Source organism: Pan troglodytes, chromosome 11 (genome assembly GCF_028858775.2).
Source record: "Pan troglodytes isolate AG18354 chromosome 11, NHGRI_mPanTro3-v2.0_pri, whole genome shotgun sequence".
Classification (NCBI taxonomy): Eukaryota; Metazoa; Chordata; class Mammalia; order Primates; family Hominidae; genus Pan; species Pan troglodytes.
In genome coordinates this window covers 111,377,813-111,403,784 of record NC_072409.2, presented here as the reverse complement: position 1 = coordinate 111,403,784, position 25,972 = coordinate 111,377,813, and the positions used below count along the sequence as shown (strand labels likewise).

Here is a 25,972-nt window from a genome sequence, read left to right as displayed (position 1 = left end):
GGGTTTCACCATGTTGGCCAGGCTGGTCTTGAACTTCTGACCTCAGGTGATCCACCCGCCTTGGCCTCCCAAAGTGCTGGGATTACAGGGGTGAGCCACCGCACCCAGCCTATATTTCCTTTTTTTATACTGGATAGCAATATAGGGTCTTGTCTTTCACCTTTTAAGTTCAGAGAACAGTTTGTCCTGACCACACATATGTTACCAGTATAATGTTTTATGAAGGTTTAGAAATGAGCTCCCAGAAAAATAATATTTTAATATCTACAAATAAATAATCTGAGGATGTTTCTCAATTTAGCATCAATGCTGAGTTGTGCCTTGTGGATTTCCATTGGCTCTACGTGCAAAAGATTAAGTTAGTTAGAATGAGGAAGACATTTTTAATTACTATGAAATTCTTTTTGTTGTTGTTGTTGTTGTTGTTGTTTTTCTTTTTGTTTTGGGAAGGTGTCTCACACTGTTACCCAGGCTGGAGGGCAGTGGCATGATCTTGGCTCACTTCAACCTTCACCTCCTGGGTTCAAGCAATTCTGCTGCCTCAGCCTCCTCCCGAGTAGCTGGGATTATAGGCATGTGCCACCACGCCCAGCTAATTTTTGTACTTTTAGTTTTTGAGATGGAGAGTCTCTGTCACCCAGAATGGAGTGCAGTGGCACCAACTCAGCTCACTGCAACCTCCGCCTTCCGAGTTCAAGCGATTCTCCTGCCTCAGCTTCCCAAGTAGCTGGGATTACAGGTGCCCACCACCACGCCTGGCTAATTTTTGCATGTTTTTAGTAGAGAGGGGGTTTCGCCATGTTGGCCAGGCTGGTCTTGAACTCCTGACCTCAAGTGATCCACTCACCTCTGCCTCCCAAATTGCTGGGATTACAGGCTCCTGCCGTCTGACTTAATTTTTGTACTTTTAGTAGAGACGGGGTTTCGCCATGTTAGCCAGGCTGGTCTAGAACTCATGACCTTAAGTGATCCACCTGCCTCAGCCTCCCAAAGTGCTGGGATTACAGACATGAGCCATCATGCCCGGCCAAATTACTATGAAATTCTATCCTGCAAGTGCTTTAGAATAACTTGCATTTTAAAGTACATTTGCACATTTTACATATAATGCTATATGGTTGTGTTTGGGTTTTGTGTACAGATGACTTTTGTTATTAAGTGGAAAAGGCCTGAAATATGCTGTTCTATGTTAAGTAAATTGATATAACCTAAGAAAAGATCTTGTTGCCAATTCAGAAACCATAACCTTAAATAGCATGCCTGGGTCTCCTCTGTATCTGGTTTAACATCTGCACTGAATATTGGTATTTTCCAATAATCTCCAACTAGCTTATTTATTTTGAAAAAAAAAATAGAAATCTACGTCTACTTTTGCTTAAGTGGAAATACTTGAGTAAAGCTTGGTTGCTTTTTTAACCTCAAGTCAATAACTGCGAAAGACTGGACTTACTGCACCTAAGATCTAGGACCCTGAAGTTATCTAATCGGTGCTCATCACTTAGCTTGTGTAGGCTTCCTGAAGCCTATTCAGGGCCCTGTGTACTAGGGAAAAGGGTTGGCAGATCACAGTGTGTGGAGTATGCAGCCAGTAATTCTTTCTTAGATTCTCTCTCCCCTCTTAGAACCTCCCCTCATTTCCCAGGGAACATCTGTTTTCCATGAGGGCAGTACTAAGGGGGCTGAAGATTCCCACAAACATATAATAAAAGATTCCAAGAGTAGGCTGGGCGTGGTGGCTCATGCCTGTAATCCCAGCACTTTGGGAGGCCGAGGTGTGTGAATCACGAGGTCAGGAGATGGAGACCATCCTGGATAACCCCCTCTCTATTAAAAATACAAAAAAAAATTAGCTGAGCGTGGTGGTGGGCACCTGTAGTCCCAGCCACTTGGGAGGCTGAGGCAGGAGAATGACGTGAACCCGGGAGGTGGACCTTGCAGTAAGCCAAAGTGGCGCCACTGCACTCCAGCCTGGGTGACACAGCAAGACTCTGTCTCAAAAAAGAAAAAAAAAAAAAACAGATTCCAAGAGTAAACAAAATCCTCAAGTGTTACTGTGCAAAGATTATACTCACCATGTTTGATTTTTTTGGTCTCTGGTGGTCATCCCAGATGCATTCACAGTCATTTCTGGACCTTTAATCTAATCCACTGTTGTTATTAAATGAGCTGATCCACATGGAGTTACTTTTTGAAATCATAAAGTTCCTTATGAATGTTTGTTATTGTGTCTTAAATTCTTTAAATTCTTAAAATATGTCTTAACTCACTTAAAGATAAAAGTAAATGTTTCTGTGGTCCTTCTGGGAGTGGGGAAAGTTACAACTCCACAAATGTTAAGAGAGAAGGGTGAACAGTTAGCAGGCAGGCAGCATGGTTGGGAGTCATGAGGAAGAGCATTCAAGATGACACAAGTTTTGTAAGCAGACCTAAGGAACGGGCTGAAGAATGTCGTGGAGACCCAGGTACTTAGACTTAGCATTCTGGGTTCAGAGTTCGCCCAGGAGTTCCAGGCTTGTGGCAGGTTTAGAAAATCCAGGATGATCGGCCACCTTCTTTCTCCCAGAGGTCAATCTGATCTTAAGTTGCACCTGACTAAAACCTGCTGCAGGAGAGATGGTCAGATTTTATTTACACACAGGGAGATGGCTTCCTAAGATTGTGTAGTGAACCAAGAAGGTGTTTACAGGCATGTGAAACTGGCTATTGTAAAGAGGCAGTGATCTGGGACACGTGATGTTAGTTAAACTGGAGGAAAAGGTGTACCCTTCAAGCAGAGGATTCCAGGGCCTCTCCAAACCGTACAAGTCTGAGCCAAGGGAAAGAAATTCCATCAGTGGCTTGGAAGCCAAATATTTGCCCTGATACTGAGGAAGGGAAAGAGTGGAACGTGACCGTGGGATAGATAAAGGGTCTTCACAGGAATGCAAACAAGATGATAGGTAGAATCACCCATGAGATTAGCAAACAAATCACTGTAAGAGGAAAAAAGTAGAATAAAGAGTCAACCACAGGTAGAAAATGCAAGACTTTGGAATCCACAAGTCATAGGTATGTATCTCGGGAAATAATCCTAGCACACATGCATGGTACTGATACACCTGTGGGAGAGTGAGAATCTGGTTGTTCCGAGACTGATAGATTCACCCACCTGCTGGGCTCTAAGCCAGTTGGATGTTCGCTCGAGAGACTAGATTCCTGTGGGCTGGTCCTAACTTTCCCAACTAAGCTCACCCTCACTTGAGCCCAAAGGACTCCTAAGACTCCATCCCCAGGAGGCATCCCCAGGTGAGGAGCTGGGCACTTGAATTGTCATGTGTACAGCACCATAGCCATTGTAAAAGGAGAACATCTCACAAGTCAGGAGTTACTGGAGAGACGTTTATGACACACTTCTGGGTTCGATGGCCCTGAGACAATAAATTCATCCACATTCCTGTGGCCCAGTTTTCATGCTTTGCTCATGACATCCTCCCTCAGTGATTTTCTCCTGCCTTTCATAATCAGGTTTGATGAGCAAAGGGTAGAAAGTGCAGTGGCTTCCTGGGCATGTGCATTAAATAGCAATTAAAATGCAGTCCTGGTTCGGCTCAACGCAGCAGGTGTCAATCAAACACCTACAGTGTGTCAAGCTTGATGCCAGGGGCGGTGGGGTACAGGAATCAGCAGACAAATGCTTCTGCCTTGGGAGCTTGAGATGAAAGGGAAGGAGAGCACGAATTAGACCTGTTTGAGGGGGTAATAGAAATTCAGATAAAACTGAGTAGGGTCCAGAGGAGAGATTCTTTCCACCTGAGAAGACAGCCTAGGAAAGGCTTTCTGGAGGAGGTGGCTTTTTAACTAGGCTTTAAGGGGTGGGTAGGAGTTTATTAGGCAGAGATAGTGGCAAAGGGCTTTCAAGGGAGGGCGATCTGTGTGAACAAGAGTGTGAAAGCAAAAAAGCATGTAAACAAAAAAGCATGGAGCATCTTTAAGAAATAGCAAGGAGTTTGCTGTGACTGGATCTGCTGGGATTGGGGGTGACAAGGACATGCAGGCCTGTATTGGTTAGGGACCTGGCAGGAAGCAGACTCAAAAGAGTTTCACTGAGCAGAATTGAATCAAGGGACTATTTATAGAGTTCAGCAGGGTAAAAGGAATCAGCAAGGGATGGTGAGGCACCCAGGGATGAATAACTGGGAAGCTATTAGCTCATCTAGGCCTGAACAGACAAGAGAGGGTGATGGGGTTTCCACAGTACAGTGAGGGCTGAGTTGTGGCAGGGAACCAAAAGGCAGGGCCTATGTGGCTGCAGAAGAACAGGGGAAGGGAGGGCGGGAGAAAATTAAAAAAAAAAACCCAACCTCTGTCTCTTTCTACCATTAAGATCTACAGCTACTGCCTCTCATTTGCTAAACCCAGCCAAAACCAGAGGCAAGGAACCCTGGATCAGCCCTCTCAGTGCACAGAGCAGGACAAAGAAAGACAGAGGGTGAATCGGAGGGCAAATGGAGAGTGACCAGCACAGAGCCATATGGCATGAGGTGCCATGCTGAAAGGTTTTCTCGGGACATCAAGAAGTGTTGAAAAGATACAAAGTCTAGGAATGATGGCAGGGAAATTATTTATTTACTGAGATGGAATCTTGCTCAGTCCCCCAGGCTGGAGTGCAGTGGTATGATCTCGGCTCACTGCAACCTCTGCCTCCCAGGTTCAAGCAATTCTCTTGCCTCAGCCTTCCAAGTAGCTGGGATTACAGGCATGTGCCACCATGCCTGGCTAATTTTTTCATTTTTAGTAGAAATGGGGTTTTGCTATGTTGGCCAGGCTGGTCTCAAACTCCTGACCTCAAGTGATCCGCCCACCTCGGCCTCCCAAAGTGCTGGGATTACAGGCATGAGCCACTATGCCCAGTCTATTCTGATGACATCTGGTGATACTGGTGGCTGTTGCTTAAGGGCATTATGGGAAATGAGAGGTAAGAATGGCTCCCACAGCCTCTAGCTATATACCAGCAGGACCATCTCCTGCTGTTCACACAAGCCTAGCCCTAGGCCTCCACATTTAGAAAGCATTGCCCCTGCATCTACCAGCCTTTCTTCCATGCAAGGAGGGCAAATGTGGCTGGCGGAGAAGGCACCTAGAATACCAGTGGCAGCTTCTCTGTCTCCCCACTATAATTTAGGACTCTTCTAATTGTAAGCAACAGAAAATCCAGTTCAAACAGGCTTAATCCAGAAAGGTGTAAGGAGGCGGGGGTGACATATAAAATGTATGGCTCAGATACCATAAGAGTCTAGAAACAGTACCTGGCTTCCAGTACAGGGGTTTAATATCATCTGGACCTGTTGTCTCCTTACATATAGTCTCTTTACACCTGTGTCATTTTCACTCCCAAGCAAGACTCTTCCCTGGTGGTGATACAGCTGCCAGCACAGGTCAAGGTTTCTTTTTCCCAGTTCCACACCCAGCAGGAGAGAGAAAGTTTCTGATCCCTATGAGTTCAAACAAGACTCCACGGCCTCAGCCTTAGGCTAACTCAGCCCTGAGTCAGAGCTCCATTCCTCAATACAGTCTTGGGACCAAAGGAATATGGTGATCTGATTGGCTAGACCAGGGTCACTCCCTCATCCTACCACGTTCCCCCAAGTTTCTGGACTACTTAGGGCTTCAGCTCCACCGTAAACAAATTGAGAGTTAGAAGGTGTGCTGTTCACTGCAGGGACAAGGGATACTGTCCCTTAACAAGAGCAACAAACCTGCCTTTTATCTGTTATGTTCTTGAGCTATTTCCTGAAAGCAATCAATACAACACTCATAAGTTAAATTTTATTGAATTCATAGTTACAAAAGCCAGGAAGTCGTTTAGTTATTAACCACATGGTTTGAAATTGATGGAATTGAGACAGAAATCACTTTAAAAGCTGAGAGAGGGTGTCATAGTCTGTTCTGGCTGCTGTAACAACATCCCACAGACTACGTAGCTTATAAACAACAGACATTTATTTCTTATAGTTCTGGAGGTCAGGATGTCCAAGATCAAGGTGCCATTAGATTCCGTGTCTGCTGAGGGCCCACCTCCTGGCTCATGAATGATGCCTTCTAGCTGTTTCCTCACACAGTGGAAGTGGCAAGGCAGCTCTCTGGGACTCTTTCATAAAGGCACTAATCCCATTCAGGAGGGCTCTCCCCTCATGACCTAATCACCTCTCAAGGGCTCTACCTTCTAACACCACCACATTGATGATTAGGTTTCAAAATATGAATTTGAAGGAGGACATACACATTCATACCATAGCAGAGGAGAAGAAAAATTAAGCATGTTTTGCCTTAAACTCTTAAGAATTCTACACACACACACACACTACACTACACTACACTACAGCTTATATTTCATGCTGAAAGTCTGAATGCTTTCCCCCTAAGAGCAGGAATAAGGCAAAGCTGTCCATTCTCACCATTTCTTTTGAATATCTCACTGGAAACCTGGGCCAGTGCAACAGGGCAAGAAAAATAAATAAAAGGCATATTGAAAAGAAAGAAATAAAACTGTCCCTGTTCACAGATGGCATGATTTTCTACACAGGAAATCCCAAGAAATTACAAAATAAATTTTAAGACTAATAAGTGATTTTAGCAGGGCTGCAAGATACAAGGTTAACACACAAAAATCACTTGTTATTTCTATATGTTAACAATGTACAACTGAAAATGGAAATTTAAATACATTGTGTGACATAGCTCCAAAAGGTAAGGATTAGGTATGTAACAAAATATATAGGATCTATACTCTGACAATTATAAAACACTGATGAAAGAAATCAATGAATGCCAAAGTAAATGGAGAGACATAAGTTGTTCATGGATTGGATGGCTCAACATAGTAATGATGTCAGTTCTCCCATAATTGATGTATAGATTTAATGCAATTCTGATCTAAATCCCAGCAGGGATTTTTGTAGATATATCAGACAAGCTGATTCTAAAATTCATATGGAGGCAGGGTGCGGTGGCTCACACCTGTAATCCCAGCACTTCGGGAGGCTGAGGTGGGCAGATTGCTTGAGCTCAGGAATTGAACACCATCTTGGGCAATGTGGCAAAACTCTACAAAAAAATACAAAACTTAGCCAGGCATGGTGGCATGCGCCTGTAGTCCCAGCTACTTGGTAGGCTGAGGTGGGAGGATTGCTTGAGCCCGGGAGACTGAAGCTGCAGTGAGCCATGATCATGCCACTGCACTCAAGCCTGGGTGACAGAGTGAGATCCTGTCTCCAAAAAAAACAAACAACAAATAAAACTCATATGGAAAGATAAAGGCATTAGAAGAGCTAAAATAATTATGAAAAAGAAGAAAGTTGGAGGAATCATCCTGTCTTATTTCAATATGGTTATCAAGATATCAAGTGTAATATTGGTGAAAAGGTAGACATGGGAAAAACTGCAATTACTTTTGCACCAACCTAATAGAGCAATGAAGCAGAACAGAGATTCCAGAAATAGACCCATAGAAATATGCCCCGTTGGTCTTTTTTTTTTTTTTTTTAATTGAGACAGGGTCTCACTCTCTCCCAGGTTGGAGTGCAGCAGCATGATTGTAGCTCATTGCAGCCTTGAACTCCTGGGCTCAAGCAGTCCTCCTGCTTCAGACTCTCAAAGTGCTGAGATTGCAGGTGTGAGCCACTGTACCTGGCCCTCCAATTGATTTTTGACAAAGGTGCAAAAGCTATTCAAAGAGCAAAGGATAGTCTTTCCAACCAATGGTATTGGAACAACTAGACATCATATGCAGAAAAAAAAAAATGAACCTCAACCTAAAATCACACTACATTCAAAAATTAACTCCAAAAGGAAAAGAGTAAGATATAAGACTTTTAGAAGAAAACATAGGGATAAAATCTACGTGAGCCAGAGTTAAGCAAAGAGATCTAGATGCCCAAGCACAATTCATAAAAGAAAAAAATTGGTAAGTTGGACTTTAAAAAATAAATCTCTTTCTCTCCAAAAGGCACTTAAGAGAATGAACAAACAAGCTACAGACTGGGAGAAAAGAATTGCAGATCACATATCCAACTTGTCTAAATTTGTATCCAGAATATATAGAGAAACTCTTAAAACTAAGTAATAAGAAAACAAATGATCACACTTTAAAAATAGGCAAAACCTGAACAGACACTTCACCGAAGAGGGTATACTGATGGCAAATAAACATATGAAAAAATGTTCAGCATCGTTGGCCGTTAGGGAAAAGTGAATTAAAACCACAATAAGATGCCAGTAAATACCTATTAGAGTGGCTAAAAAAAAATACAACACCAAGTGCTGATGAGGATGTGGAGCAACTGGTACTATTAAACATTGCTGATATGGGAATATAAAATGGTACAGCCACTCTAAAAAACAATTTGGCACTTTCTTATCACCTTAAATACAGCTTTATGATATGGCACAGCAGTCCCACTCCTGTGTATAGGTCCTAGAGAAAGGAAAACATGTTCACACAAAAATCTGTATGTGAATGTTTATAGCAGCACTCTGCATAATCAATCAAAATGGGAGACAACTCAAATATTCTTCAATAAGTAAATAAACTACAGTCTATCCATAAAACGTGATCTATTCAGCAAGAGAAAGGCACATACCATTGATACGTACAAAACTCAGATGAATCTTAGAGGCATTATAGTCAGTGAAAAAACCAGTCTCACAACTTACATAGAATATGATTCCATCTGCATGATAGCCTCAAAAAGACAAAACCATAGTGATGGAAAACAGACTAGTGGTTGCTAGAGGTTAGGAATGGAGAAAGGGTGTGACTACAAAGATATAGCATGAGAGAGCTCTTTGGCGTGATGGAGCTGTTCTATATTCTAATTTTGATGGTGGCTATAAGAATTTTAACATGTTAACCATAGAACTGTACACTAAAATAGTCAATTTTATTGTATGATCAACACATGTACACACACATACAAACATCCCCTTAAGAGTCAGTTGGTGCATACATGTCCGGCATTTGCAAGAGAGGGTCTGTGTTTACTGGTGGGGAATTCCTGTTTTCTACTGAGTTCTCATCCCTGAAAAGAGCAAAACCTTGAGTGGCCTGATGCTGCCGTAATTCCCATTAAGGATATCTGACCTAATTGTTTTGGGTATTGTTGGGCATGGAAGGTTCACTAACATCTTAAGATAACATTCACACGGCCAGCCAGAGCCTCCCTGGTTATCTGGCTTGGGGACACACATGTCACATGGATCATGGAGGAGGTTGGGAAGGCTTTCCAAATACACTTGGGCTGAGTTTTGAAGTCACTGAAATGGTAATCAGATAAATGAGAGAGCAGAGGGAGCAATAAATAAAGGCTCAAAGACATGAGCGCAGGGCAGAACTGACACAGTGGGCGTGGTTGGGGTTGGGGCTGGGGCTAGGGTGGGTCAGGGAGCTTGCGTGCCACCCTATGTTAGGGGACCACTGAAGGGGCTTTAAGCTGGAGAGTGACTCCGCCAGATTTGCATCCTGGAAAGATAGCTCTGACTTAGTTTGCAGAATGAATTGGCAGAGACAAGATTGTATGCAGAAAGAGTTTTAGGAAGTTGATGAAGTAGCCTTGGTGAGAAATGCAGCGGACCTGAACCAAGACAGTGTCAGAGGGTAGAAGGGAAATAGATGAATTTGAGAGTTATTTGGCCAATAACATCAGCAGAACTTGGTATGTGGCATGGGACACAGAGTCAGTTGGAATGCTCCAAAAGTGTACCACTTCGGACCCAAACAGCTTCAATATATCTACTGTATCAGTTATTTGCTGTGGGGTCTTAGACAAGTTATTTCATTTGCTTGTGCCTCAGTTTCTCACCTGAAAATGAAGTTACCTCATAGAGTTGTTATGGAGATCAGAGTTAATTATACTTAGCCCAGGGTCTGGTACATGGTAAGCCCTCCAAAAATGTTAGCAAATAAAAACACAATTTAGGGATATCTATTTCTAGGTAACAAATCACCCCTGAATTTAGTGGCTTAAAATAATAATGACCATATCATTATTGCTCACAGTTCTCTTTTGTGATTGCAGGGAGCTGGTGGCTGGGGCTGGGATCATGTGAAGGCCATAACTCACTTGTCTTCTGACTGGGCTGGCAGGATTCAAGCAGCTGGGGCTCCTGTATCTCTTTTCTCGCTGACTCTCTCTCTCTTCCCTTCTCTTTCTCTCTCTCTCTCCCCCAACCCACACCACCACTGTCCTCCCTCTTGCTCTGGTTTTCCCATGTTGCCTCTCCAGCATGGCAGCTTCAAGGCAGCTGGACTTCTTACATGATGCTTCAGGGCTTCAAAGTGAGTGTCCCAAGAAGAAAACTAATCAGATGCTGGCCTCTTCTAACCTATCTCAGATTTCACATAGCCTCACTACTGCTGCATTTTGTCTATCAAGGTGATCACGAAGGCCAACCCAGCTTCAAGAGACAGGGACAGAGCCTCCATTTTCTGATGGGAAGAGTATCAAATATTCTATAGGCCTATTTTTAAACTACCAGGGGACCCAGAATGAAAAGTCTGAGGTTTTCTGAAGGGAGGATAGATAAGTTTATTTTTCCTTTGTTGGGTCTCATGTGCAGGTATCCAGGTAGAGTCCCAGCAGGTAATTGTATATTGAGTTTGTCACTGGGGAAACAGCATGAGGCAACAGATAGAGATGGAAATGGAAGCTATAAAAACAGATGGGATCCCTGTGGGAGAGTGTGCTGCCCAAGAAGAGGGTGGAAGACAGACCCTTGATGAACATCAACATCAGTGTGAAGCACAATGTCAAAGGTGGAGAGATGAGAACTTATCCAGCTGGCTGAGTTCCTCTAGACATCCAACTGGTTTTCACTCCTAGAGTACTGCAGTCTGAGACTTCTCTGGGATTCAGTATTCTCTTGGTAAAAGAGTCATCTTTCCAGCAGGACTGAACCCTTGCTTGCCCAGATCAGGGGTCCTCTTCCACCTCTCACAGCTGGCTGCTGAGTCAGAACCTCCTACCTTCCTCCCAAGGCCAGGCTGTGTTGTGGAGCCTTCTGTCCTGTGTGTTTCCAGTATGGGACAAGGCACTAGATCCTCCACCCTCTTCCCAGTTAGATATGTTCCCTGGAGTAAAAGAGTCTTTGAACAAGTTGTTAGGGAAGTTTCTCCTCTTCAACCACTTCAAAATGTCCTTTTGAGTGTAAGCCACGTCCAAATAATTAGTCTTCAGTTCCAGATCCTGTTAGAGAGCCACAATGGTACAGGAGCTTTCCTGATTCCTCTTTTGTGAGTTGCCATAAAGAAAGAGGAAATGACCTATAATCTATGAAAGAGCCAGGTTCTAAAACAGATCATTCTGACTTCAGAGCTCAGCCCTTCACCCTAGGCATCCCTCCAAGAGACACCAGCATGAACTTACCCAGAACGGGCCTGAACATTTGAACAACTGAACACAATACACCCCAGCTGGCTCCTGGCAGATTGCACTCCAGTGTGGTGAGTTTAATTTGAGCAAGCAGTTGAAATAAAACAGGGCTGGCTGTGGGGATGTGGCAGAGCCAGAATGGCTTCTCTTGATCTTTTTTTTCTCTCTGGGAAACAAGATGAATTAATGAACTGATTCGTACTCCCTTTTACCCAAAGTCTGAAATAAACCACCCTTATCATCTCATCAAACCTTTACCCGACCCAAACTATGGATCTGGGATTCTTACTCTTCTCTTGCCTTCAATCTATCCCACTCCTGATGAAGTTCCTTCCCAACTTCCAATCCCATGGGCTTCACTTTCCTGCCTATAAACAGCTGTCAACTGCCTGATTTCCCTATGCTAATCCATTCTACACATTTTAACCAGGCTTTTCTCCAATCTAGGCTGGCTTTTACACAAACATGTTCAATGGCTATTCATTATCCTTAAAAGCTAATCTTTGTATATTATAGTTTAACACACGGTTTATCTCATTTTATCCTCACAATGAACCCATTATATGGAAGGGAACTTAGGGTCAGAGAAGTATAAATTCTCCTCCCTGGCATTCGAGGGCTTTCATGGTGTGCCCCAAGTGATTTCCTAGTCTTGGTTCTCTAAACCACCCCTCAAGCACCAGCCAAACTACTGACTGAACACACTCTTATCACCTCTTTATGGAAGAAACAGAACTTTGGTGTCCAACAGAACTGGATATCGAAGCTGGCCATGTGACTTTGGACAAGTTTCCTAACCTGTGTTACATTATTGTCTTTATCTGTAAATAACAGGCTTTTTAGATCAGATGATTAAATAAAATAACGTATTATAAAAGTGTTTGGGCCTTAGGCACCTGACACGTTAATTTCTTCTTCCCCTGCCCCTCTGTCTTTAGGTGTTCTCTCCACTCTCCACCGTCCTCAATAGTCCCCGCCTAGTGAATTCCTTCTCACTCTCACATCCAAGGTTCATCTAAAATTCTTTCTTAATCTCACCTAGTGTGAATTTCAAGGGTAACTCTGAACTCCTACAACTTTGGGGTGGCCGTTCCTATAGACTAGCTTGTTCCCTTGTCTTCTGTCTTGTCCTGCCTACTAGAATACAATTTCTCAGTGGCAGGAGCAGCATCCTCTCTTTGACCTCACAACATAGCACCTCCTGTGGTGCTGGCACAAAGAAGTCACCCAGAAAACATTTGTAAGATTGACTCAAGACCACGGGAGGCTTCTTGTGTTCCACGTGCTGATTTCCTGATTGCTGTGATATTTGCTTTCGGCTGAACACTGGTCACCTTCCCTCTTCTGTTATTGTGTACCAGAATGAAAGATGACAGCCAGGAGGAAGTTGGCTTGCAGAGGTATGTGGGCTGAGCTCACAAAATTTAACAATTGTTTTTAGCTTTTGTTCACATTTTAAAAATTGGGTGGTCTCACACAAAGACCTAGATTTTTAGTTTCTCTTTAAAAATTCAGGAGAAAAGGCCACCATGGACCCTCACTTTCATGTGATGGGGCTTGGGCAGAGACATCAAGACCACCACAGACCCATGGGCCTGCTTCCCTCACTTCTGCCCTGATCCCTGTAGCCTTGTACATTTGCAGTCTTTGATGTCAACTGAAAATTGTTGAAATGTATTTCAACTCTATCTTTAAGAATGAAGTTGTAGCCGAGCACGGTGGCTCACGCCTGTAATCCCAGCACTTTGGGAGGCTGAGACAGGTGGATCACTTGAGGTCAGGAGTTCAAGACCAGCCTGGCCAACATGGGGAAACTCCATCTCTACTAAAAATAAATAATAAAAAACTTAGCCAAGCATGGTGGTGGGTGCCTGTAATCCCAGCTAGTCAGGAGGCTGAGGCAGGAGAATTGCTGAACCTGGGAGGCAGAGGTTGCAATGAGCCGAGATCTCACCATTGCACTCCAGCCTAGGTGAAAGAGCGATACTCGACCTCAAAAAAAAAAAAAAAAAAAAGAATGAAGTCCTTACTTTTTTTGATTTTAGGACAGATGACCAAGGAGGTGTTACTTCCTTGAGTGGTGAAAAGATTCTTCTACTGCATGGGGTTTTTTTTGGTTGTGTTTTTTTTTTTTGTTTTTGAGACAAGGTCTCACTCTGTCACCCAGGCTGGAGTGCAGTGGCATGATCTCAGCTCACTGAAGCCTCAGCAGCCCGAGCTCAAGCAATCATCCCACTTCAGCTTCCCTAATAGCTGGGATTACACACGTGAGCCACTGCGCCTGGCCTACAGCATGGTTTTTAAATATCTTTGTGCTCTCCCTCTGTAGACATCTTTCATTTGTTTAGAATCTGTGGTGATGGAGGCCTCATGCCCTATTCCAACTCCAGCTGCCTTTCAATGTAGTGTCTGTAGCTTCTTTCACATGGAGAAGCTATCAGTCCCATTCTGTCCATCAAGGTAGAGTGAAAAATATCAGGTCACTCTGCTGCCTCTACCACCTTTCAGCACTGATGGCTCCACTCCCTGAGGGGAGAGGCACAAGTGACAGGGAAGGAAGAAAGAAGAAGAATTTTCTCACTTTGTGATTTATTGCATTTAATTCTCACCCTGAGTCTGAGTTGGGTATCATTCCGTCTTGACTTATAGCAAAATCAAGGCACATAGAGGCTGTCCTTTATGCTCCATCCCAAAGCTAGAAAATAAATGATGAGTGGTTTGGGCCCGGTTGTGTCTAATTGTGTCATGTTTTTTCACTATTCTGTCTGCCTTAGGGTCTCCAACCCCTTTCAGCTGTATTTATAAGACTGATGTTTGCAGAACTGTTTATTAGTTTGCAGGACTGTTTATTAGACAACTACAAACGGAGCTGAAATAAAACTTTGGTTTCTGTTTGCTCTAAAGAGAAGTTTCTGTTCAATCCTCCACTGGGAGTGTGTCTTTAGGCCTCTAAATTTTATACCATAACTATTTGTATAATTTGAATGATCTCCAATGAAATGGATACAAATAATAATAAATACATTCTAAAATAGCAATAATGCATGACACTGGTTTAGATCACAGTGTTTCCTATGTACATTTTCTCTTTGGGTTCACCCAACATTCTCGAGATACCCTCACTGAAGTTTTTAGACAAAGCAATCAAAAAGCAAGAGGATTTAAATGACATAGGTAAGTATGTATGTGGTAGAAATGGAATTAGAATCCAGATTCTTAGCTCCCCTTTTCATTATCTGATCCTGCTTGGTTTTTACTTACACCAGGCAATAATTTTGAAAGCTCTGCTCTCTCTACTTGTGATATTATTATCTGTTGTTATTATTCAATCATAAATGTTTATTGAGCCTTCCTGCAGGCCAAGGGCAGGGCTAAGTCCTGTGCATTCATTATTTCACTTAATGCTCAGGACAGCCATATGACATAGGTACTCTTCTCATTTCTCTTTAACTGATGAGGATACAGAGGCTTAGAGGGATTCAGTCATGTAAGGTCATACTGCTAGTAACTGGTAGGACATACTCAACTCCAGATAGGTGACTCATGGAAATTTCTGCTGTGTCTTACATCTTCACCTAGATTGTAAACCACATGGGGACCCGGACCACATATCCTCCACAGAGCTTAGCAAAGTGGTTGTATGCACAGGTATGCAAGTCATTAATTAATGACAGTTGATTTTTTCTAGGCCATTAGCTTTTATTTTACTTTTTCTATAGGGATTTTCAGATCACACTGTTCTCAAAATAATCCTGGTTTTCTGTTGGCTGTTTTGATTTATCTTTAGACACTGTAATTGATAATTAAGCTCTTAAGCATCTCCTTTACAGGCTATGTTCCACAATCTGTAATCACAACTTTTCTTTAAATTGATCATCATCTTTTGAGCTGTTAATAAACAGGTCTGGCTTCATTTGGGTTTTCAAATTGTTATTTCCAGACGGTGAGACTTTCAGATCTGATAGGCTCACACACATCCTGCCAAGTGGAAGTTTGAGCAAAATGTCACATCTTTGGCAATATTTGTGCTATTAGTATGATGATTAAAGGAAAAAGAAAAGTTTCACTGTGATGTCATCAGCTTTCCCACCTCATGAAAAAGCCATCAAATTATCAACCAATCAAAATTAAATGAATCCCATTTAATTTTATTATTATCTATTTTTCTTTTTTCCCCATTTTAAAAATGAATTTGGTTCATTTGCTTTCTGCTTCTGGATTTGCCTGTTCTGGACATTTCATAAAAATGGAATCATATAATACATGGACTTTTGTGACTGGCTTCTTTGGCTTGTTTCACTTAGTGTAATGTTTTCAAGGCTCATCCATACCACAGCATGCAGCAGTGCTTTATTCCTTTTTATGGCTGAATATTGTTCCATTGGATAGAGATACAATATTTTGTTTATCCAATAATAAATTGGGCACTTAGATTGTTTTCACATTTGGCTATTAGGAATAATGTTGTTGTGAACATTTCTTGTACAGTTTTTGTGTAAGGACATGTTTTCAATTCCAGAGGGTATATATCTAGGCATGCAATTGCTGGGTCACATGGTAACTCTATGTTTAATTTTTGAGGAACTGCCAAACAGTCTTCCACAGAGGCTGCAACATTTTACATTCTCACCAAAAAGGCAAAAAGATTCCAATTTCTCCACATCCTCACCAACATATATCATTTTCTCTTTTTTGTGTTTTTTAAAAATAGCCATTCTAATGAGTACAAAGTAACAACTTATTGTGGTTTTGATTTATATTTCCCTAATGACTAATAATAGTCGACATCTTTTTATATGCTTATTGTCCATTTGTATATCTTCATTGGAGAAATGTCTATTCAAATCTTTTGTCTATTTTTAACAATTTGGTTGTCTTTTTATTGTTGAGTTGTAAGAATTCTTTATGTATTCTAGACCCTTACCAGATACATAATTTGCACACTTCTCTTTTTTGAATAAATTGCAAAGCAACATTTTTCAAGAAAATTTTTAATTTTTTTCTGCCATATTGTGAAGCTTGGTTGTCTCTACCAGGTACTACCTCCTATTTACCCATAAGTATTTGGAAGGTCATCAGGATTTATGCTCAAAAATGGAGTTTGGGGGTGAGAAGGAAGCACTTTGTTTGGAGAGGGTTTTACTGTTGAGGCCCTGCATTAATCCCCTCTGCCACCTCAAGGAAAGCTGTGGTCACATCTGGTATAGTAGAAAGTGCCATGGTGGCTGAGGAAGCTTGTGGGTTTATCACATTTTTATCCATGGTGGCATGGATACCTTGTTTTTGCTTCAGAATTGCTCTTAAAGAAAAATTCTGGGGCAGATGAACCCCATCATCATCCAGGAAGAATATTTGCAGCACATTTTTTCTTGTCATGATGAGTTTGCTGTTTGAGACGGTATGGTTAGAAGCTTTACAATGGCTGGCTAGTGTCATTTTCCCTCATTTAGGCTCAACCGTGACTTTATATCTGTATACTTTATGGAAGGCCTGGAGCCTCACACTGAGGCAGAAGAGGGAAGGGGCAAGTGCAGTTGATGGTGGCAGCTAAGTGGGAGAGAAAGTCAGCGAAGACAATTATTTATTCAAGACCTTTACAAAGGGAGCGGCCCCACTTGTTTGCATATTGATTGAACCATACCTTAGTGTCCAGTTGCTTGAGGCTTGCAGCAGCATCTTTATGCTCTTCAAAGTGAGTGCTGCCATTGGTAGCAAGGTCCTATGGATGCCCTTGCTAGGCCCATTTCCTTCTTTGTTATTCCAAGTATACTTCTAATGAATCAGAACCTGCCTCTTTTTTTTTTTTTTTTTTTTTTTTTTGAGATGGAGTCTTACTCTGTCGCCCAGGCTGGAGTGCAGTGGCACAATCTCAGCTCACTGCAAGCTCTGCCTCCTGGGTTCATGCCATTCTCCTGCCTAAGCCTCCTGAGTAGCTGGGACTACAGGCGCCCACCACCATGCCCGGCTAATTTTTTGTATTTTCTGTAGAGATGGGGTTTCACTGAGTTAGCCAGGATGGTCTCGATCTCCTGACCTTGTGATCTGCCCGCCTCAGCCTCCCAAAGTGCTGGGATTACAGGTGTGAGCCACCATGCCTGGCCTGAACCTGCCTTTTAACAAGACCCCAAGGTGATTCAAGGCACATCAGAGTTTAAGAAGCATAGATTTACATTATATTCTGCCTATCCCTGCACATCTCACATGGTTATTCAGCCTAATGTCCGTGTGAGTCAGTCTTCCTCTTTCTTTTCATGCCTTCCATGGATTTCACCTGGTGTACTCTTGATACCATCTGTATTAGCCTGTTCTCACAAGGCTATAAAGAAATACCGGAGACTGGGTAATTTATAAAGGAAAGAGGTTTAAATAACTCAAAGTTCTGCGTGGCTGGGGAGGCCTCAGGAAACTTACAATCATGGCAAAAGGGGAAGCAGGCACCTTCTTCACAAGGCAGCAGGAGAGAGAGTGTGAGCGTGTGAAGGAGGAACTGTCAAACACTGATGAAACCATCAGATCTCATGAGAACTCATTCACTATCATGAGAACATGTGGGAGACCCCCACCTCCATGATCCAATCGCCTTCCACCAGGTCACCTCCCTTGACACATGGAGATTATGGGGATTACAACTCAAGATAAGTTGGGTGGGGACACTGCCAAACCATATCACCATCCTAGTACTGGCTGCAGCTTCCTTTAATTACTGGATGAAGAAACACAATCTTTTGATCAACTAGCATTTCCCTGAAGCACTTGTAAACAATTCCATAAAAATCCTGAGATAGGTACCTACTTGTGTTTACTCTTGAACCTTCCCCAGCCTCCTCCTCCCCCTCCCTGTCTTCCCACAGCTCAATACTTCCACCTTCCATTGTTCAGTACCCCGCTGTGACTCCTGCCTGTGCTGAGTTGCATCTATGATTGACTCTCATTAGATGTGAGCTCCTTGAGGGAAGGGTCTTACATCATCCATTTTTATACCTTGATTCCCACCCCTGGACCTAACACAGGTCCTTGGACATAGTAAATATTTGCAGAATTTAATTAAGTTATAGAGTCACATTGGAAATTATTTCAGAAGATACCAAATGCCTTTTCTTTCTTTTTTTTCCCCACATGCCATTTGTTCTAGTACCAGTAAGACCCTAAGACTTTTATTTTGTTGATATCAAGTGGTATAAATATTAACAAACATTCTATTATATATCATAATTTTAACTCTGAAGTTTTTAATTTATAGAACAAAAGTTAATATTTCTCTACCAAAATAAATGTCAGAGACTGAGGAAAGAATTTTGTTAATTTGGTCATACCAAAAATATTTAACATTAATTTCTCTCCTCAACTTCTGACTCTGCTGCTCTTTAGCTCTGTAACCATGACTTACCTGTCAAAGCCAAAACTCTTTTGAGCATTTCATGAGAAAATCTATAAAGAGTATATAGCCTACAATAATAGCTAACATGTATTAGCTGTACTTACAGTGTGAGCCAGGTACTTTTTATTCTAAGTACTTTACATATAGACTCATTTTAAAATCTCCTAATGACTCCATGAGGTTGATATTTTGTTATTCCCATTGTTATAGGTGAGGAAACAGAGGCACAGGCTACAGGGTATTTTGTCCAAGATAACACAGCTAATAAAGTGGTGAGGCCAAGATTTGAACAGTCTCTTCTTAAAGAGCCTGCCTCCTGAAGGGTTACTGATGAATTCCTTTCTTCCTTCAAAATGCTTCATGTGATTTAACATGCCTTATTTCATTGTGTATATTAAAGGCCCTTTGTTTATACATTACTCTCATCTATATTTCCCCATTTGGCCAATGCATTGTATAAATTAGGTGATCTGTAAATGATTGTTGGCTAATTGATCCTATGTGCATACATGGGAATACTTGGAAAAGCAATGATTGTTTTAATATAACAAGTTCTTGATGTAGCAAGATTGTTCCTATACATTGTGGAACTCTCAATTTTAATATTTACTGACTCCATTATCCATCTTAAAATGGGCATATTGGAAAGGGTAAGGAATAAATAATTGATGGTGGTGTCACATATCTAGTAATATGGTAGTTGAGCTAATATGAATGGGTTCTCCCACCATCTCAAACACATAGAAATATAAAAGTCCCCTCCAGACCAATGCAGAGCCAAACCCAAACTCAAAAGCAATAAAGGAAATCCCCTTGTGCCAGAAATAAAAAGGGAACTCAAAGCCAGAAGTATAAACAAGATCTGGTGCTAAGGTCTAGACCTGTCTTAATCTGTTTTGTGTGGCTGTAATAGAAGACCTGAGACTGGGTAACTTATAAAGAAAAGATGTTTATTTAGGTCACAGCTCTGTAAGCTGGGAAGTTCAAGGGCATGGCCCTGGCTTCTGGTGAAGACTTTCGAGCTGCATCAAAATATGGTAGAGAAAGTCATCTCATCTTGGGCCATGTGTATATAATTTAATTTTAATAACTAATATAAAATTATTTTTAAAATATGGTAGAGAAGATCAAAGGGGAAGCAGATCTGTACAAAGAGGAAAAACCCGAGGGGCATCCTGGCTTTATAACAACCTACTCTTGAGTATACTAATCCATTCCCATGAGAACTAATCCAGTCCTGCCAGAGTGAGAACTCACTATTGCAAGAATAGCACCAAACTATTCATGAGGGATCCAGCCCATGACCCCAAGGGCCTCCCACTGGGCCCTGCCTTCCAATACTGCCACAGTGGGGATGAAATTTCAGCATGAGTTTTGGTGAGGACAAACCAACCATAGCAAGACCCACTTACAGGCTTTAATAATGGGAGATAGGGGTCTTAATATCCACATGGGGAAAAGTGATATGATCTTGGCCCATGTGAGTGAAGGAGTCTAAATGAAACCTTGACATAAAGTCTGGAACCACAAAAGTTGGCCCTGCCCTTGGAAACAAGAGCAGAGAAATTCTACCTAGTGACTAAGGAAAACCTTAAGAAAGTTTGCCATTTGTCCATGGCTAAAATAAGAGGTAAAGAGGGTACCCATGAGAAGATTAAAATCCAGATTTATACTTCCCTCAGTGCATCATCTAAATTTACACCACTGTGTAATGCTGATTTATCAAGCTGAAAAATTAATATGAAAACTGTCCTGGAGGACTTGAAACTCCTAAGTCCCCAGAAAAAATAAGTAGCCTGTAGGTAGACTTTCACAACTCAGAAAAAAGCCAACCCCCTCCTCAAAAGACAAGCCTATGATCAAAAATTACAAATTACACAGGAAAAGACCCAGTAGGAGAATAGGTATCCCCCAAACTGGAGATGATAGAACAGTCTGAAATAATATATACTAAATATGTTTAGAATAACTAAAGAAAAACAGGTGGAATAGAAACTAGATAATAGAAAAATGATAGTGTGAAAAGGATACTGTAACTTCTAGAAATGAAATTTAGAGTGGAATTAAAAATTCAGTGAATGAATTAAACATCCAGTAAATGCAACTGATATAAGGACTGGAAACTGCAAGATAGGTGTGAGAAAAATCAGTCAATGCATCACAGAGAGATAAAAAATGAGGAATATATTAAAACCCTCCAAGGACCCATACATTTGGAAACTGAAAATCTTATTTTTTCAAAGAATTTACAGTTCAAAGAAAAAAATCACAACAGAGATTTATAAGATATTTAGAACTAAAGTAAAAATACCATATAATAATTCACAGGACACCAACACAGAATTTAGAAGGAAATGTCTTATATGCATATACTGAAAAACAAAAACAAAGCTATAATCCCAGCACTTTGGGAGGCCGAAGCAGGAGGGTCAGTTGAGGCCAAGAGTTTGAGACCAGCCTAGGCAACACAGTGAGACCCTGTCTCTACAACAAAACAAAACAACAACACAAAAACTCACAAAGATAATGATAATGAGCTAAGCGATCAACTCCAAAAGGGAGAAAAATAACATAGTAAACCTTTAAAAATTAGATGGAAAGAATTTATTAGATAAGAGCAGAATTTAGTCATATAGAAAACAAAATAGGGAATGTGATATGGAATACTGAACAGCACTTTGAATGAACTGGATCTACTTGTATTAATATTAATAAATCTCAAAAAAAAAGAATTTCAAAACCGCAAGGCAAGAGAATACATCCAGACTGATACCATGTGAATTAGATTCTTCAAGCACAAACTGACGTGAGTAGTAGATGTATAAAGGCATGGACAAAAAGTAGGCTCAAATTGAGTGATTATCTAATCTATCTAAGAGAGGATGGAATTGGGGAGGATGCAATGGACCCTCAACCATAATGTTTTATTTGGAAAAAAAGATCTGTGGAGGATTTGTTCAGTCTGCATGGTGGATGTATACATGTTTATGTTTTTTTTACTTTTCATTGAAACATTTCAGAATACTCTTTCAAAGAATCAATAATTCAGATTCTGTATACTGAATAGAATTCTAACAAAATTACAATTAAGAAATAAAGTTAATGCCAGTGTTGCATGAGGTTTTTACTCATGTGGTTTGGTTGTAGTAAGGGATCTACAGTAGATGTAGTAGGCAGTTCTGAGACGGCACCCAAAATTGCTACTTCTTGGCAAACATACCCTGCATAATCCCCTTACTTTAAGTGTGGATATGATGGGATTTCACATTCATAATTAGATTACATTCTTTGGCAAAGGTAAAGAGACTTTTGCAAATGTAATTAAAGTCCCTAATCAGTTGATTTTGAGTTAATCAAAACAGATGATCCTGGGTAGGCCTGACTTAATCAAGTGGAAGCCCTTAAAGAGACTGGGCCCATCCTGCTGACTCTGAAGAGGGAAGCCACTGTGTTGTCAGAGGGCCACATGGCAAGGAACAGTAGGACTTGTAGGAGCCGAGAGGAGCCCCTGTTGACAGCCAGTAAGAAATCCTGCAACTACCAGGAAGTGAATCCTGAGAACAGCCTCATGAGCCTGGAAGAGAACCCTAAGCTCCAGGAAGGAATACAGCCTGATTGACACCTTATTGAAGCCTTGTGAGACCCTGAGCAGAGGACTCAGTGTAGCTGTGCTCAGCCTCCTGATCCATGGAAATTTTGAAATATTACCTGTTTGTTGTTTTAAGCTACTAAATTTGTGGTGTTTTGTTACACAGCAATAGAAAACTAATGCAGTAGCTGTATCTACCCTGTTGTATGAAAGCAGTTTGTAAATTGACATGCTATATAAACAGTGCTGGTTTTGTTATGGCATTGATTATTCACATTTTATCTGAGTACTATGATCAATACACTAGACTGTTATGGTATACTACATTTGCCATTCTGCTATACCTTCTCTTAGAGCACAATTTTGATTGAGATAATCAAACCAGGTTCTCATTTTAGATAAAATTTCCACAAAAGATCTACAGAAATTGTTTCTAAGCTTATATTACAAAAATGGCAGCACCTATCCAATGCTAATGTCTATGCGAACATCTCTGTTATATGGAGTTTGAGTTTTGAGACCATTTTGTTACCGTTTTGAAGCCATACTATGGGGCTCACTTCACTGATCTAGTAGATATTCTGGGTATCTGTCATGGCAAAGTGGTGAGTCTTCTGAAAAGAAGTGGCATCTGAACTTGAACTTTAGAAAATGCAAGAAATAAAACCCTCCTGAAGTAAGACCAGGAGCACATCAGAAGACTCCCTCACTGGGGTCACAAACTAAGAACGAAAGAATACCCGCCTCTTGTCACTCAGCTTATTCTGTGCATGTTATCCTCTGTGTTTATTTCCCTCTCGTCACCCCCTAGTTTTTAGTAAAGTCTCATTTAAACCTTCTAGTGTAGCTTCTGTTATGCCAGGGATATTAGGAGCATGGACACTTTCATGCACACCACGATGCGGTGATGACAGTGCTAATTGATGAGAGTCTCCCCAAGGGAAAGACATCTGCAGGAACAAGACACAAAACTGTACAGCCCACCTCCCCTTCTCACAAGAAGATACTTCCTGCATGGAAAATCTTGGAGGACAGGAGTTTGATTTTATTAAAAATGCAAGTTAGAGGGTGGGCACAGTGGCTCATGCCTGTAATCCCAGCACTTTGGGAGGGCCGAGGCAGGCAGATCACGGGGTCAGGAGATCAGGACCATCCTGGCTAACATGGTGAAACCCCGTCTCTACTAAAAATACAAAAACAAAATTAGCTGGGCATGGTGGCCGGTGCCTGTAGTCCCAGCTACTCGGGAGACTGAGGCAGGAGAATGGCGTGAACCCGGGAGGCGGAGGTTGCAGTGAGCCAAGATCACGCCACTGCACTCCAGCCTGGGAGACAGAGCAAGATTCCGTCTCAAAAAACAAACAACAAAAAAATGCAAGTTAGATTTTCTTATAGTTTGAGAGTATTCTGGTTTAAGAAGGTGGGAAGAAGTAAAATTGGTTGAGGATCTAAGGTATACAGAGATGATACCAGAGGTTTGATAAATTGAGCCCTAACCTTAACAGTACATGCTTCTCAGTCTACATTCCGAGTTGGCTGTAATATATGCGGCCTCATCCACCCTTACCTCTTTCTTTGTGACACTGATACCCTTATCAACACACTTCATCCACATCTCTTTCTTGTGCTCTATACACACATATCCGTGTCTTCATTAAGCATCTTCCCCTCGGTGTCCCATCCAAAACTTAAATCATCATCTTTAGAACTATCCATATTACCCACTTTGGTAGGTATCACCATCCACCCTGTTACACAAGCTAGAAAACAAGAACCCCAGAACTTCACTTTCTTCCTCATCTCTACTGCCTTCCACCTTCAGACATATAATTTATCACCAAATACTAACTCTTCCACCTCCTAAATTTGCTCCCCTTCTCCACTCTTTAACACCGCTCACCTTGGATCACAGCAGCCACTTACAGGATTCGCACACTGCTTTCTAATGCAAAACTCCTTCCAATGAAGGAGTAAATCCTCCAGAGGCTTCCCACTGCCTTCAGGATCAGCTTCAAATCCTTAGCTTGGCGTATGGGATCCTTCACCACCTGCCTCTTCTTACTTGTGCAGTTACGTACATCTACCTAATTATGGGCCATAATGAATTGCTTGAAGCTGTTTAAATGTGCCAAGATATCCCAGATTTCTGACCTTTAAGCATTTGCAGTAGTCTTACGAATTCATACTCGTCCTTTCCCAGACAAATGTCTCTACTCTCTTGATGAAACTGTACTGTCTTCCATCCTTAAGGGCAGGGGACATGCATCCAGCTGTCTTTGTAGTCACACAGTGTGCCATGATGCCTATTTATGTAGGTGCTCAATAAGTGTTTGATGTGTATATATTAGGATAATATACCTATGTATGAGTGAACAAATATGCAGATGAATGAATAAGTGTAAGGAGGAATGAAGGATGAATTAGATAATTAAAAGCCTCTGCTATCAGTCAAAATGAAACTTTTTTTTTTTTAATGTGTTGTAGAGCTGGTGTCTCATTATGTTGCCCAGGCTGATCTTAAACTCCTGGGCTCCCACCTTGGCTTCACAAAGTACTGGAATTATAGGTGTGAGCTACCATACCTGGACTCATTTTTAAAATATATATATACTTGATTACTTCACCACAATAGTGTCCTTTTGCTCATGGCCCATGGGCCTAGTCCCTTTTAGAGTTCTCAGTCACCTGTAAGATACATGCCTTGAATGCTACCAGGTGATAAATTTGAGTTGGACAATGAAGAAAATATTGTACATGTATTTTCTTATTTATTTAGACCAAATAGGCTGAGAGAGTAACTTGAATATTTAAGAGCTTCCTTAAAATGCACCATAAATAATGGAAAGTGAATGACTTGATTACTTCCCTTATTTTGCTCTTATTTTTATTTGGGTTGATGGGAAGGAGGGGGTTTGTGGAGGGGGAGAAAATATGAAACAGTGGAACATGCAAAAAGAGGGCCCAATTCTTCCCTTTCTCTCAATTTCCATGATATAACTAACTGATCTCTCATGGTGGGCAATGGAATATTGTGGATATAGTCTGGATAATTGAATTGTCAAAACCCTCCAATATGGACCACTAATTAAGCACTGAAAGCACAACTAAGTATACTCAGTATGTTAATGATGCAGAATACAATGTAACCTTTGATTCAGGAGCGGCTTCAAGATCCAAGCGTCCTGGGAGAAGCAGCAATCCCTCTTCCTGGGCGCAGAGATGCTGGTTTAACACAGTCATGTGTCAGAGAAAACCAGTTCTTCCTGCAGGCCCAAATCCTACCCTAGAGAAACCCATTAGACCTTCACCAAAATCAACTTTTCTTCTGAGTCAGACCGAATTCTTAATTGTAGGTGATAGACCAAAAGGGAAAGATGACTCAATGTAAACAATCGTTGCTATTGACAAAACAGTGCAAACCACATTTCCTGTTGATGGTGGAGTCACCCATGACGGAATACATTTTTATTGCTTTAATAACACAATTATATTATTTTTTAACTCTTCCCCTTCAAATCCTCTAGCACTTAATATAGTGCTTGGGATATATTTGGATATTAATAAATGCAAAAGTGTTATTGCCTCTTTTTGAATTAACAT

The 25,972-nt window shown here is 41.4% G+C and overlaps 3 protein-coding genes across 6 annotated transcripts in view; 1 reads left to right on the top strand and 2 right to left on the bottom strand.

Moving 5' to 3' along the window:
• Nucleotides 1-25,972, bottom strand: part of SPATA6L (spermatogenesis associated 6 like) — a 163,973-nt gene that overhangs the window by 767 nt on the left and 137,234 nt on the right. The gene's annotated exons all lie outside the window — the stretch shown is intronic.
• SLC1A1 (solute carrier family 1 member 1) overlaps nucleotides 1-25,972 on the top strand; it is a 97,137-nt gene that overhangs the window by 14,887 nt on the left and 56,278 nt on the right. The window lies entirely within an intron of this gene.
• Nucleotides 1-25,972, bottom strand: part of GLIS3 (GLIS family zinc finger 3) — a 740,609-nt gene that overhangs the window by 704,697 nt on the left and 9,940 nt on the right. The window lies entirely within an intron of this gene.